General features: G+C 41.9%; 1 long non-coding RNA gene across 2 annotated transcripts; it reads left to right on the top strand.

The window, feature by feature from the left end:
- The first annotated feature begins 10,731 nt into the window (after positions 1–10,731).
- Positions 10,732–13,256, top strand: LOC143104023 (uncharacterized). Of its 2 annotated transcripts, none has more exons than XR_012982980.1 (2): positions 10,732–11,037; positions 11,425–13,256. It is a non-coding gene; the product is annotated as an uncharacterized LOC143104023 (long non-coding RNA). The 2 variants fall into 2 exon arrangements; XR_012982981.1 differs by having other exon boundaries at positions 10,735–10,789.
- Positions 13,257–13,779: the final 523 nt, after the last annotated feature.

Here is a 13,779-nt window from a genome sequence, read left to right on the forward strand (position 1 = left end):
CTAATTTACTATGATGCACCATAAGACGGCTCACTCAAAAATTAGTGTGCATGAGTTGAGACTTCACGTGAGATTTGACCGTAGCCACCGCTCACGTTCAAATTGATAAATGCCTTGCATTGCGTGACCATTGAAATGACCATATGCCTGTTTGTTTCGTAAATGAGGGCCTGTCCGGAAATGTGCTCTGTGCGCCAGAGTTGGTTGTGATAGTTGGGGCTGAACAGAATGAAGGACTAGCTGGGCATTCGGCACCAGATGTTTGCTAATCACTGTAATGAAGATGCATACGTTATCCCAAAGGTAACATTCTGCATGTGCAGAGGGATTCTTACACAAACACACACATTAATGACCCCAACAGCGGTAATGTCTTGATTAAGCCAGGACAGGACAGACTCCAGCGTGGCTGTGCAAAGTAAATACTCTACATCTGCCACAATAGGCTCCACACAGACACACACACACACACACACACACACACACACACACACACACACACACTCACTCTCACACATGGATGGATAGACAAGTGGACACAATTACAAGGCCCTCTGCCTTCTACAGTCACAGCCTTACAGGGGCCCTACAAAACATTTGATCTACTCAGACAAATAATATCTAAAACATGCTGTGGAGGATTTTAACATTTCAGTTTCACCAACAAAGTCTTCACAAGAGCGATTTCTTTATCCCGAATGCGATTGAAGATGCTCCTAGGTGCTGATGTCTAGTCAGTAGCCTGGAGGAAGAAGCTGTGAGATGGGCTGACACTTACAGTAGGTTAACACAGATCCAGGACCAGTGGAAAAGAAACACAATCAGGCTGCCGATCAGCAGGCATGCAGACAAACAGAGGGACAAGCACACTGCAGAAAGGTCAAACACGTTTATCAATATAGATATAGCGGGTAGGGATGTTGAGACAGGAAGCGCAGCTTGAAGGCCGTCCCACTGACGCTGATTATTTGGATCAGGTGGCACAAGTAGCGCTTCCTTTTAAATGTGTAGTGAGATGCCGACGGGAGAACAATAGTGCGGTGTGCGTTGAAGAGGGAGCCTTGTGGAATAAGCTGTGCAAACAGGAGAACCTCGTCCTGGTGTCTGTGCGTATGGTGACCAATAAAAATGGTACACGCAGTTTCAAGTCTACTTTGCTCGCATAATAGCGAGTAGTGAATCTACACTGGTTTGCAGCAACAAGCAACGCTGATGCTGGCGAGAGTGTGCACAGCTATTAGTCATCCCCACTGGTATAACTTCATTGGCTCTTCTAATTCATCTTGGCTGGTCTTAAAACCGAGGATTGCCTTCGTCTGTCCAACAAGCCACTGTTTTTCCTGGATTTAACTATTTTGTTTTATTTCAATTCATGTATGTATGTGCCTCGGAAATCTACCACACCTGTTGAGGGTTTACTGGGAACTTAGGTGGGCCTAGGGGGAGGCCTGCTGGTGGTAACCTGTTAGCTTAAATGTTTTGTTTGTTTCTTTGTCTGTTTGTCTGGCAGTCATTGTAATACGTATTCGGCCTGGGAATTTTGCAATATTTCTTATGGGGACAGTGCTTTGTTTGCAGTGCTCACTAGTGTGAAGTGTGAAACGACATGTCTGTGTGTATGGCCCATTTGGTGTGAAGTGCCTCTTGCAGATTGAAGTGTTTTAGATTGTGTATGTGAAAAGTATGTATTAATGTATTCGACTTTATACACTGTAACTCATCTGGAAGACCTATTCATTCATTGTAATTTATTTATTGTGGAATTTCATCCACTGTTGCCTATGTGGAACATTTGCTTGTCCTGATTGCCGATCAGTGTATTTATGGTGTCTGTCTAGTGTTTAATAAATCAGTTCCATTCCTGTTCATTCATTGGACATAACCTGCCTAGATAGTTTGAGGGAGAGCTCTGTTTGGTGGTCTAGCTTAGCTATACAAATTGTGAGCTTGAGCATCCCCTGGGGGTCACATAGAGAAAAACAAAACAAGGCCCCACTAGATCCAAAGTCCTTTTAGGCAAGTCCCTCCACTTGGTGGCCATATTGTAACGCTTTTTGGGCACTTATCATCATCTATTTCGGCAGAAATGTGCGTGCGCAAGGCTTCATGACACCAACCTTGCTCCAGCGGCGAGATCACAACACATGATTGGCACGATGTATTCACAACACACCACATGATTGGCACAATTATTCACGTCAAGTTTTTTGCTGCGGAATGGGCAGGATATGTGTAGACAACGACCATACTGGTGTTACAAACTAACCCCATGCATTTCTATGGAGGATTTTTTGAGTGCTGTGTCTCCTCATTAGAAAGTATCTGGTAGATCTTCCCTCATGGGTGGAAATGTTTCAGACTGACCATAAATGTCCACAAGTCGAGGGTGTCATCTACCAACTCCTTCAACCCAAACCCAGACTCACATTTCTTCTGTGCTAAAATTATCAGTCAGTGTTGTCATCAGCTTAATCTTCAGTCCTTACTTCTCTTTTATCAGTGAAATGGACATGTCCTGAATGTAATGCATAAATCATAAATGTTGCTTCAGGCCAACTGCTCTGAATGTGTACTTACCTCTAAACCTAATTGTGTGAAGTGTAAGCAGAATGCATGTACCTGTCAAGTGGTGCTGAGTCTCACAGTCCTTTTGGCACCCCCTCTCTCTCTCTCCACTCCTTCCCCCTCTCTCTACTCACTGCAGTCACTGTAAACACATAAATGAGTCCATTAACAGTGGATGACACAGCTGGTGTAATGAGCTTCCATTACCAAACCTGGCAGCAGAGCAGAGCAGAGCTGTGCTGCTGTTGGCAGGGTCCCAGAGGAGACAGTGGGACAGAGGTCATGCCTACCTGCTGCTCGGTGGACTGCCATCGTGTTTGCAGGTTGTCAGATGAAGACTAAGAACAGAAACAAGTTTACATAGTGCAACTGGAAAACAGCAGTTGGTCCTGGCAGTGACACGTCAATAGACCTCAGTGGTTTCTTATTGAAGGTTTATTTGCACATGCGAACATATATAAACAGGGTTAAATTATCAACTCTGTTGAGTTATGTCTAACTCACAAGGGTACCTTGTGTCCAATTTTATCAATGGATTTAACAAACAACACACAAATATTTGTCTCTTGTGGAGTTGGAAGTTTCACTAGAGGAAGTGATCCCTGGTGGAACCGGTTGTCCTGTCATGCGGCCTTTAAGGGTTTAGGAGGGCTGAGGTCCTGTTACGCTTTCTTAAAGTGTTTAGGAGGGCTTTGGAGACAGCTGAGAATGCCTGTTTTTTTAATCATGTCCTGTTACGCTGTCTTTAAGGCTTTAGGAGGCCTGTTGAGACAGAGAATGCCTGTCTTTCAATCTTCCACAGACAAATCAGCATCTCTGCACTGAGGATACAGATATCATCCCACTCAATGCGCTGACAGTAGAACGGTTAAGCCTGGAGCACAAACAGTTGTCTTGTACTGGATGGGCTGACGCATTGAACTGGATATTAGGGAAAAGAAAGAAAGGCAACGTCTTGTCTCGCTCTTTGTCCATGGCAATGCCTCATCAAAACAGAGCTTATTAGTTAATTAGTCCAAATATAGAGCTTATTAGTTAATTAGTGCAAATACAAAGCTTATTAGTTAATTAGTGCAAAGACAGAGCTTTCAGAGAGTAATGAAGGCTTGTTATGAACAACGTTGGTGTCTGTCCCTTCCATTACAGATAGAAACAACGTTTCTTCTTCACAGACACATGACACACAGCCCACAGCATGCAGAAACAAGTTTATGGCAAGCATCCACATCATTAGATAGTGAAGACAAAACACTTCCAAACACTTCCACTTCCACAATGTGGCTCACTGACATGCAATATGCAATTTTGTGAATCAGAGAGCCCAAAGCCCTGCTTTGCTATGGAAGGAGCATCTGTGAACACTGTGACGTATAAGAGCTGCCACTCAGCCAATACTCAGTATGCACATCAGGCTTTAACTTAGGAGCAAAGGACAGATAACAGTGCGCCTGCAGAGAAGTTAATTTAGTTGGCACAGAGGCCGTTTGGTCAACTCTGACACTTTATTTCATTAATCAGATGGAATGGAGCTCCTCTCTCTTGTACCTCCACCTCTATGGCATGTGAGATGCACAAAGGTCTGTAGCACTGCTTTTGTGTTCTGCTGGATAGATGTTCCATGTATTGTGTTCTTTGATACATTCATCCTTCCTATCTAGCAGAGGCAAGTAACGAGGCATTTGCACAATGCGTTGGCTGCATGACATGCTCTGTGCTTGGCTCCATTCATCTGGAAACTGAATTTCTCCCTTGCTTGAGAAGGCTAATCCTTCCTTCTGCTCGTCCAGCTGACAACACAAACTCTACTGTGTGCATCAATACAGAACAGAGCTGGCTGCTGTGAGTGGCGGGAAAGAAACAAGACAAAGGAAAAGGCAGCTGAAAGTACATTTCATGCTTGTCAGTTCTGGCACTGCAGCATGAGACGTTTGCACACGCAGATCCAGAGCACCAGCAGGAGATGCAACCGCCTCCCCCCTGTGAAAGAGGCATCATATCAGACCCCGCAGGTGGGAGATACGGAGGGCCAAGCGAAAAACACATCCAAACTAACAGGCGAAAAACACATCCATACTAACAGGCGAAAAACACATCCAGACTAACACCCAGAAAAAATATCCATACTAAACGCCAAAACACATCCATACTAACACCCAGAAAACACACCCATACTTACAGGCGAAAAACACATCCATAACAACAGGTGAAAAACACATCCATACTAACAGGTGAAAAACACATTCATACTAACAGGCGAAAAACACACCCATACTAACAGGTGAAAAACACATCCATACTAACACCCAGAAAACATATCCATAGTAAACGCTAAAACACATCCATACTAACATATGAAAAACACATTCATAACAACAGGTGAAAAACACATCCATACCAACAGGTTAAAAACACATCCATACTAACAGGTGAAAAACACATTCATACTAACAGGTGAAAAACACATCCATACTAACAGGTGGAAAACACATCCATACTAACACCCAGACAATATATCCATACTAAACGCCAAAACACATCCATACTAACAGGTGAAAAACACATCCAACAGCCAAAAAATACACCCATACTAACAGGCGAAAAACACATCCATACTAACAGGCGAAAAACACACCCATACTAACAGGTGAAAAAAAACATCCATACTAACAGCCAAAACACACAGTATTAACAGCCAGAAAACACACCCATACTAACAGCCAAAACACCCATACTAACAGTATCTAACCCCACTAACAACATCTAAGTAAGGGATAATGTGTGGAATGCCGGTCATTATCGGGAGAATAAGTCCCGACAGGGCAACCAGACCCCGACGCGCCAGTGGAAGGGTCTTGCTTTTCCCTGAAGGGACTTATTGCTTCGCCCTGAATGGCCTTAGTTCCATACATTATCCCGCTTTTTATACGGCTACTTGCCAAAACGAAAAAATAAACTTCACATGATGTCTTTTTACATTTATTTGTTATTGTTTCGTTGTGGCTTTTGCTGAGTAGCAAATAGTTCGCAACACACGCTGAACTAGAATCAAACATTCTTTAGAACACAGCTGATCAACCGTCCGCTTTCACTTTTGAATGAAATTCCATTGCAAGAAGTGACCGGACTACTTGGGGAGTGATATGAAAGACGTAAATCAGAAGCACAAAACCTGTTGCCATTGACAGCGGTAGTTATATGTTTCAGCGGTAATTACATGAATATATTTCACCATAGACTGTCGGAAAATCCCATTCAAGTCAATAAAGCGTACTAGCATTGTGAAGAGCCGTATAATAACTACTAACAACAATAAAAAAAAGCATCTAACCCCACTGACAGTATCTAACCAAATAGCATCTAATCTAACAGCATGTAACCGAACAGCATCTAACAGCATCTATCAGCATTTAATCAAACAGCCTCTAACAGCACTACCAGCATCTTCCCCCACAAACAGCATCTAACCAAACAGTATTAACAGCATCTACCCCCACAAACAGCATCTATAGCATCTAATCAAACAGCATCTAACAGCATTTAACCAAACATCAGTTACTCCTCTAAAACTTCCCTCTCCACTCTCCCATTCACCCCACCCCGTTTTTTCTATCTCTCTCTCCAGGAGAGAGAGATAGAAAACACACGTCCAAACACAGGAGAGGCCGTGCTGCAGTAGGGAGAGGGGGCCATTCGAATGCATATAAGGGACGCAGTGAAATCACACAGAAATGCATATTGCCTTCAGATAGCTGAAGAACTGTTGTCCAGGTCCAATGTATCCAGGACTTGGGCTTGTTGTTTCCTTTTTCCTCACAGTTGAATAAGCTGTAATGACGTCACTCGTCAGGACCAATAAGGGAACTGGGAGTGGTAGAAGTAAATCGTGAAGCTTCCGCGCGCTGTTGGAAATAACAGTTGATTATAGAACCCCTGTAAACCTAATGATTCTGACCCCGCTATAGATGTGGAGAAGTTTCCGTCAAAGTAATATTACTATCCATAGTAGGCCGATGTAGGCCTACCCACGATACTGTTACAAGAATGCCTTCTAGCTATTTAATTAGACTCAAACTTCCCCAAGAATAGTGTGCGAGGCCCTCCTCGGCCGACTAATTCGGGAGGCCTTCAACTGAGTAATAATCCTAGTGTGAAAGTTGGTCAGAGGCTATAGTGCTGGCCTGGACCACTATACTCATCTGGACAGAACATCTTACCGAAGCTACAGAGGGTTCAGGGTGTGCTAAGGTTAGCTGTCTAATTCCAGACTACTAATAAAATCAGTGACCCACCACAGTACAATACGATGGCCAGTTCTCCTGGTAGCATGCCTACTTTCACTGAGTTAGCCCCACGGCCTAGGGACTAATCCTAGCCCTTCCCCCTGGCACATCTAAAACTTTGAGGGATATCTAAAGAAACTCTAGAAAACTATGCGGGTCAAAGCATAACAATTTATTTTATTTATAAGGTACAAGCTATTCATCCAATACATTATAGAAGGTACATCTAAATGAATAATGTGAAAGTTACGAAAACAGGTTAAAGGAACATTTAGGAAACCATATGAAGCAATCAGAGAATGAACATACCAGCTCAGAGGATGATGACTACACACCTTAGTGGTGCGGGAGATTCTGACTACAGAATGGCTCCTAGAATGCTGTGTGAACCTCACTTAAATACGGTAGGCTACCTAGTTTGTGGTTGGTTACATTGATATGGATCACATGATTGGAGGTCAGCTGATTTGAGATCACATGGTTGGAGGTCATCTGATTTGCGAGTACTTTGATGAGACTTTGATGACATTGTTGTAGTGAGTGTGCGTTAATCAAGACATGACAAGGTACACATTAATTACATTTCCTGCTTCCTAGTTAGTTTCTCCTGTGAAAAAGGCAAAGGTTAGAGATATAATCAAAAGTTGTTGTAGCAGCAATATGTGACAATGGGCCCACCATGAGGCCCGCACTTAGTAGTTGATCAAGTCAATATATGACTGAAAAGATTATCATCAACCTGGTAATTAGGATCCTTACAAAGCTATACACATTTTATTACAGTTCTTCAGTCTCAGGATCTGTGAGGATCACTGTATCCACACAGACATTTCTCCACACTCCAACTCCAACTCAACTCAAACGCAGACATTTCTGTACAATAAACTCAACTCAAACGCAGACATTTCTGTACAATAAACTCAACTCAAACGCAGACATTTCTCCACAACAAACTCAACACAAACACAGACAAACCAACACAGACATTACTCCACAGACAAACCAACACAGGCATTACTCCACAACAAACTCAACACAAACACAGACAAACCAACACAGACATTACTCCACAACAAAATCACCCTCAGCACAAACTTCTCTTTGCAGCCACACTCACATTGACAGCACTGCATTCAGAAAATCAAATATGAAAAGCCATAATAAGTTAATTTCACAAGAAATATCTTAAATTATCTTGCAGTATGGGGACACTGATACAGTACATCACTGAACTCTATTGAATTTGCTGTTAAAGAGGGATCATTCCAAAGGGACCAGAAATGGGCTATTATCCCACTGCCATGGAAAAAAAAACAAAGGGCCTTTGAATTGTTTAAGCTTCAGACTTACAGTATACTATCTGTTTAATCTGTGCTTATATTTGCAAAGATATTAGTTACAATGGAACCCCTTATTGCTGATCTCAACCAAATTAGGACCAACTGTTTTCATTAAATGGCAGATAATGTCAGTTTGAGAAGATCACTCCATTAATCTATCTAATACCTCTAAGGATGCTTCCGCAGTGACTTCCGCAGTGACAAAGCAAAGATTGATCATGAAAATATCCTCAATATGACTAAACTGTGGTGTGCTGGGGAGGCAGCATTAAGCAGAGGGATGCTGGGCGACTGAACAGGCTGGAAAGTTGGCTCTGTTGTTGGCATTGAGCATTGAGTTACTCACAACAACTGCAGAGAAAAGGACCATGAGCAGGATGCTGGCGTTCATGGACAATCATCGCCACCCACTACACAGCACGTTCAATAAATAGAGGAGCATGTTCAGTGGCAGGAGGTCCTTTGTCCCCAGGGACATCCAACTTTTCAATGCCACACAATAGGGGAGGGGAGAAATGGCCTCTCTCAGCCCCTACCATCATATCACTTTGTCTGCTGTCCACCTGACTTTTTTACAGGCTATAATAACCCTCCTACGCAATCTGGACTGTGGTCATAACATATACATCTTATAACTTATTCTCTGTTTTATATTGTTCTTAAAGTATATTATTTTTCTTGTTTGTTAAGAAATTATATTATGTTTACATTATTGTGTCATTGTTGTATTAGAGCAGCAGTCACTGTACAAAGCAGGAGCCCTGTCCAGGTAAACACACAGAAATCATCAAAAAGATTTGGAGATTCCAACTTAGTCAGTACAAGCTATCATAGTAATAGAAACATCTGGAAACATTTGTATCTGGAATTCTTGTGGAAATCTGTCAGTAATTCAGTAATAATAGCCTACAAACCACCTTTGCAATAAAGTTTTCAGATCATTGCACAGACAAATAATGAGTAAGAATAACAAGAAACAACAACTTGAAAACAATGTTTTTATTTTGTTTTAAGATAGGCTATCCCCACCTTCTGTGACTCACTGACCAATCACGCCTTTGCAGAGGCTGGCGTTCTTCGTTCAGTAGTTGAGAGAGTGCAGCCAGTTGAGGGAACATCAATCTTACAACAGAAGAAATTATATTATGTTTACATTATTGTGTTTTCATAGTCATAGTTAATATTTACTAATAAGCAAAGTTATTGCACTATTCACATGGTCATTGCATCATGGGGCAGCCGTGGCTACTGGTTAGCGCTTCGGACTTTTAACCGGAGGGTTGCCGGTTTGAACCCCGACCAGTAGGAAGCGGCTGAAGTGCCCTTGAGCAAGGCACCTAAATTCAAAATAAAGTGCTTCGGGAAGAAGTTTTTTTTACATACAAGGCATTTCAGGCCACAGATATAACCTAGGGCAGTGGTTTTCAAAGTGGGGGCCAGGGCCCCCTAGGGGGCCGCGAGGGGGTGCCAGGGGGGCCTTAGCAAGAATATAAGCAACAAATAAATACATTTGAAAATGTTAAAATATACCTATTACTATGAGGGTTGTCATGCAATGCCATTATAATAATGTGTCGCATATCTGAACATTATATTTTCCATGATAATGACTGGGAATAATAGTAGAGTGATAGCTCTCATATAGCAGAGAGCCCCAAATACAATTTTTACACACTGTATGCTCCATCGCGAAGTGTTTGTGGCTAAAATAATTATTAGGATTAGCTTAATGTATTTTTATATTTGCCGTAGTATTCTCGATGGGTTTAATAACACATCACGGGGGTCCTTGGCCAGAACCTAGTGGTATTTGGGGGGCCTTGTCGTGGAAAAGTTTGGGAACCCCTGACCTAGGGGACACAATGAAAATAAATTAATACTCCCCTCAATGTCAACACTTATTTCTTTGCATTGATGTGCGACTATAGAGTTGATGAACTCCGGTGATATGCAAATTCTATGCTGCAAACATTGCAGAGGACTTTATTTTCAACACTTTATTTTTTATCAACACCATCAGGCGGTTTTTTAAAAGTAAATGTTCCAATCAATGATCCAATCAGCACGTTTTCTTCTCTCTCCTTCATTTTACAGTCTAATTTTTACTGACTAGAACGGCTCGGGGTCAAAGGTCATACGGAATCGATTAATTTTTTTAATAAGTTATTTTTTCTCAAATTAATTAATCAAAATTAATCAGTTATTTTGACAGCCCTAATATATATATATATATATATATATATATAAACCTTTCCTGAACTGCTGTCTCATGGATTGTCAAGGTTCAACAGAACTGATGCCATCCACTCATTCATTCTCTATAGAATCCAAACCCAGCAAGGTGGTTTCCTCTGGGCAGCCTGACCTGACCTGTACTGTAAATAGCCATGCATGCCGTGTTTGAGACTGGATCAGTCTGTAAATAAGCTGGCCTCTTCTGTATGGGAGATTCCCTCAGAAGTTACCTTGAACCAGCCAGAGCAAATCAGCCATTCTCCAGCCACACACACACACACTTTGTTTATGACAAATCTTCTGCTCAGGAGTGCGTTTCCCAAAAGCATCGTTGCTAACTACGGTAGCAACTAACATGGTTGCAACTATGTAAGTACGACACAACTGTTCCCCAAAACGATAGTGTGAACTATAGTGGTGGAACTTACATAGTACGATGCATCGTGACACTGCGTCAGTGTTTCCCAAAACCATAGTAGCAACTAACGTTCGCAACCACTATCGTAAAGTTGTGTAGTTACAACTACACCTCTCGACCTGTAGTAAGTAGTAAGAACCATAGTAGACGACGTAACCAACCCTGATGACGGAACACGCAGAGGACAGATGGATGAGAGGTAGCCATTAAACGATCCCATAACATTGCTGTGGGATACCATACCATAGCATTGCTGGAAGCTACAATTGCACATTACTGGACAACGTTATGTGGTACAGTGGAAAGTGAAGTGTTGTGGAGTTAGCCGACAACAGAGCGGCCTGTGGTGAAGTGCTATGATGACCGCAATCATCTGTGTTGTTATTATTCGTGAATTTACATGTAGCCTAATGCTAATGTGTCAGCATCTGGTGATAAAGCTTTTGAATTCCAACGGTATTGTTATGTGAGGCTAGCATTGTAATTGTTATAAAAGGATAACGTTACATTGTAGTCGTATGTTAAGTGTGTTTGGATGAAGCATCTGCTAATCATACACATAGCTAACGGTATATGGACTCTACAGCCCATTATGATGTGGTGAAGTGACTGTGCTGTGGCAGAGACTGTAGCGTGTGTGCTTTATATGAGAGAGGTCAGGGGTTCAAGACTGAGTCGATGGGTGTGAGGTGAGTAGCCTATCCCTGTGGAGTGGGGTTTGTGTTGTATCTTGTCTGATCACAAGCTATGTTTAGCGGGTGTATACGTTAAACTACTCTCAGTTATTATATGATCTTGATATTTGAACACATAGCTGAATTATGTTGGTACAATGACATTGGAGAATGCTGCTGTTGAGTAGCCTCTCGCTTGGAGAACTTTAAGACCTCTGGGACTTAAGTGAGCATGCAGAGTGCTGTGGTCAGTGTCAAAATGTGACATGATTTTCACTGATTTAACTTGTCCTTCATGGCCCAGGTATGGGTAGGCCTGTCATGGGAGGCGGAAAAATGGTAAGTTGCCTTTGCTTTGTGACCTTTCAATCTGTGTATGTATTTTGATGTCATGGCTCATAGGGAACATGTGTGTGTGTGTGTGTGTGTGTGTGTGTGGGAGGGATCATGGGGAGAAAGTGATGGTGGGAAAGTTAAGTACATTTACCCCCTCACCCCCACCAAACTAAAAGAAATGTAAAAAAACATAAACAAAAGGGGAAAAAACAGGTAATGTGGCAGGGAATTGTGGGGTTTGGGTGTTTAGGGGCCAAACATATGTGCAACTAATTCCCAGTGTGCTTCCAGGCCAGCAGGAAGGTGTGCAGCAGCCACTGGAATGACCTCTTCCACCTCCTCCACTAACAGCTCCTCATCAGCCGGCAGTGGGATGTGATCCTGAAGGGCCATGTTGCAGAAGCGCCGCCACCAAAACCACACTGCACGCCTTTGCAGGATGGAGCTTCAGGCCACCAGCGGATTTGCTCACACACCTTTCCACATGCCCAGGGCCCTCTCCACAACAACGCGGGTCCGGCTATGGGCGTTGTTGTACCACGCCTCTGCCTCGCTGTTGGGCTCCTAGATGGAGCAGTTGACATGCTTGTATTATCATAGGGGGTTGATGGAATAAAGTAGGTCTTGAAATGTCAGTGCACTCAGGGAATATAGACATGCATTTGAACAGTATATACTTTGCTACTGTCTCAGCAGCACCTACAGTAACACTGTGTGTGTGTGTGAGTGTGAGTGTGTATGTGTGTGTGTGTGTGTGTGTGTGTGTGTGTGTGTGTGTGTTGGTACAGCTGGCGCAGATCCTTCAACCATTTGAGCATTGAAACATTTGTGCTATGTGAACTGTCATTTTGTGGTTGTGATTCAACACACAACTTTATCTGTGAACTGTATCTGTGCATTTAAAATATCATGAAATACTTGTGTGTGGTAACAGTATTCAATTTTCAGTGTCACAGTGAAAACACATAACAAGGGCAACATTGGAAAAATGCTGCATAAAGGCATGAAAAACTTCCAGTGAAATGAAGGGCAATCATAAAGTAAAGTATTCATTTATATAGCGCTTTTAGAACAGAGTGAAACCCAAAGCACTTACATAACAACATGTTCAACATTGTTCATATTACATATCCATATTTATTCTGCTCTTACTGTAAGGTAACTGATAAGATACTGCACATATTTATATTTCATTTATATTACTCTAAACCACCTTCTGCAAACCAACTGTATACTACTGTCTACACTGCACTATATTTATTGTCCTGTCTATGCACCACCTGTCTATACTTTATATATCACATTGCACTTTTCTGCCTTTTTGGCACTTCTGGTTAGATGCAAACTGTATTTGGTTGTATTTGTATTTGTGCTCTGCACAATGACAATAAAGTTGAATCTAATCTAACCATGCCAATTTGCATAGAACATAATATACATGTATCCTAAGCCTAGGCTAGTAAAGCATATGGTCTCCAATCAGTTAAAACTAGGACTACAGGTTCTAAACGATCATAGGAATATTTAGTGACTGAGCCTATCCAAGATTGCAACATCATTATTCATTTATCATTATCTAGGCTCGAACCTATGACTACAAGATCCGAAATGCAGAGGTCTATCCTTTCACGCCACCTTGTCATTCTACAACAAATGAAAATATTGGCCAGTATTTAGCCTATAGGCTATTCGGTGTGTTTCTTTAAATGTGTAACTTATTTGTTCACATGTGCTCGGTTGGCGATTTATGCTTCACTGATTAGGCTCATTAGTAGGCTACGTTCAATAGACTGTGACGTTATTATTAGAATTATCATTATTATGCCTATTATTTTTAAAGCATACATAGCCTAGGGCCTATTGAAATTACTGCCTATTGTTGTAATAAGTATTATCATTATTATTATTATTATTATTATTATTATTAATGA

Source organism: Alosa pseudoharengus, unplaced genomic scaffold, assembly GCF_046254945.1.
Source record: "Alosa pseudoharengus isolate Yale_2024_CS ecotype anadromous, Long Island Sound unplaced genomic scaffold, YU_APseudo_1.1 YU_APseudo_1.1_scf_10, whole genome shotgun sequence".
NCBI classification, from domain to species: Eukaryota; Metazoa; Chordata; class Actinopteri; order Clupeiformes; family Clupeidae; genus Alosa; species Alosa pseudoharengus.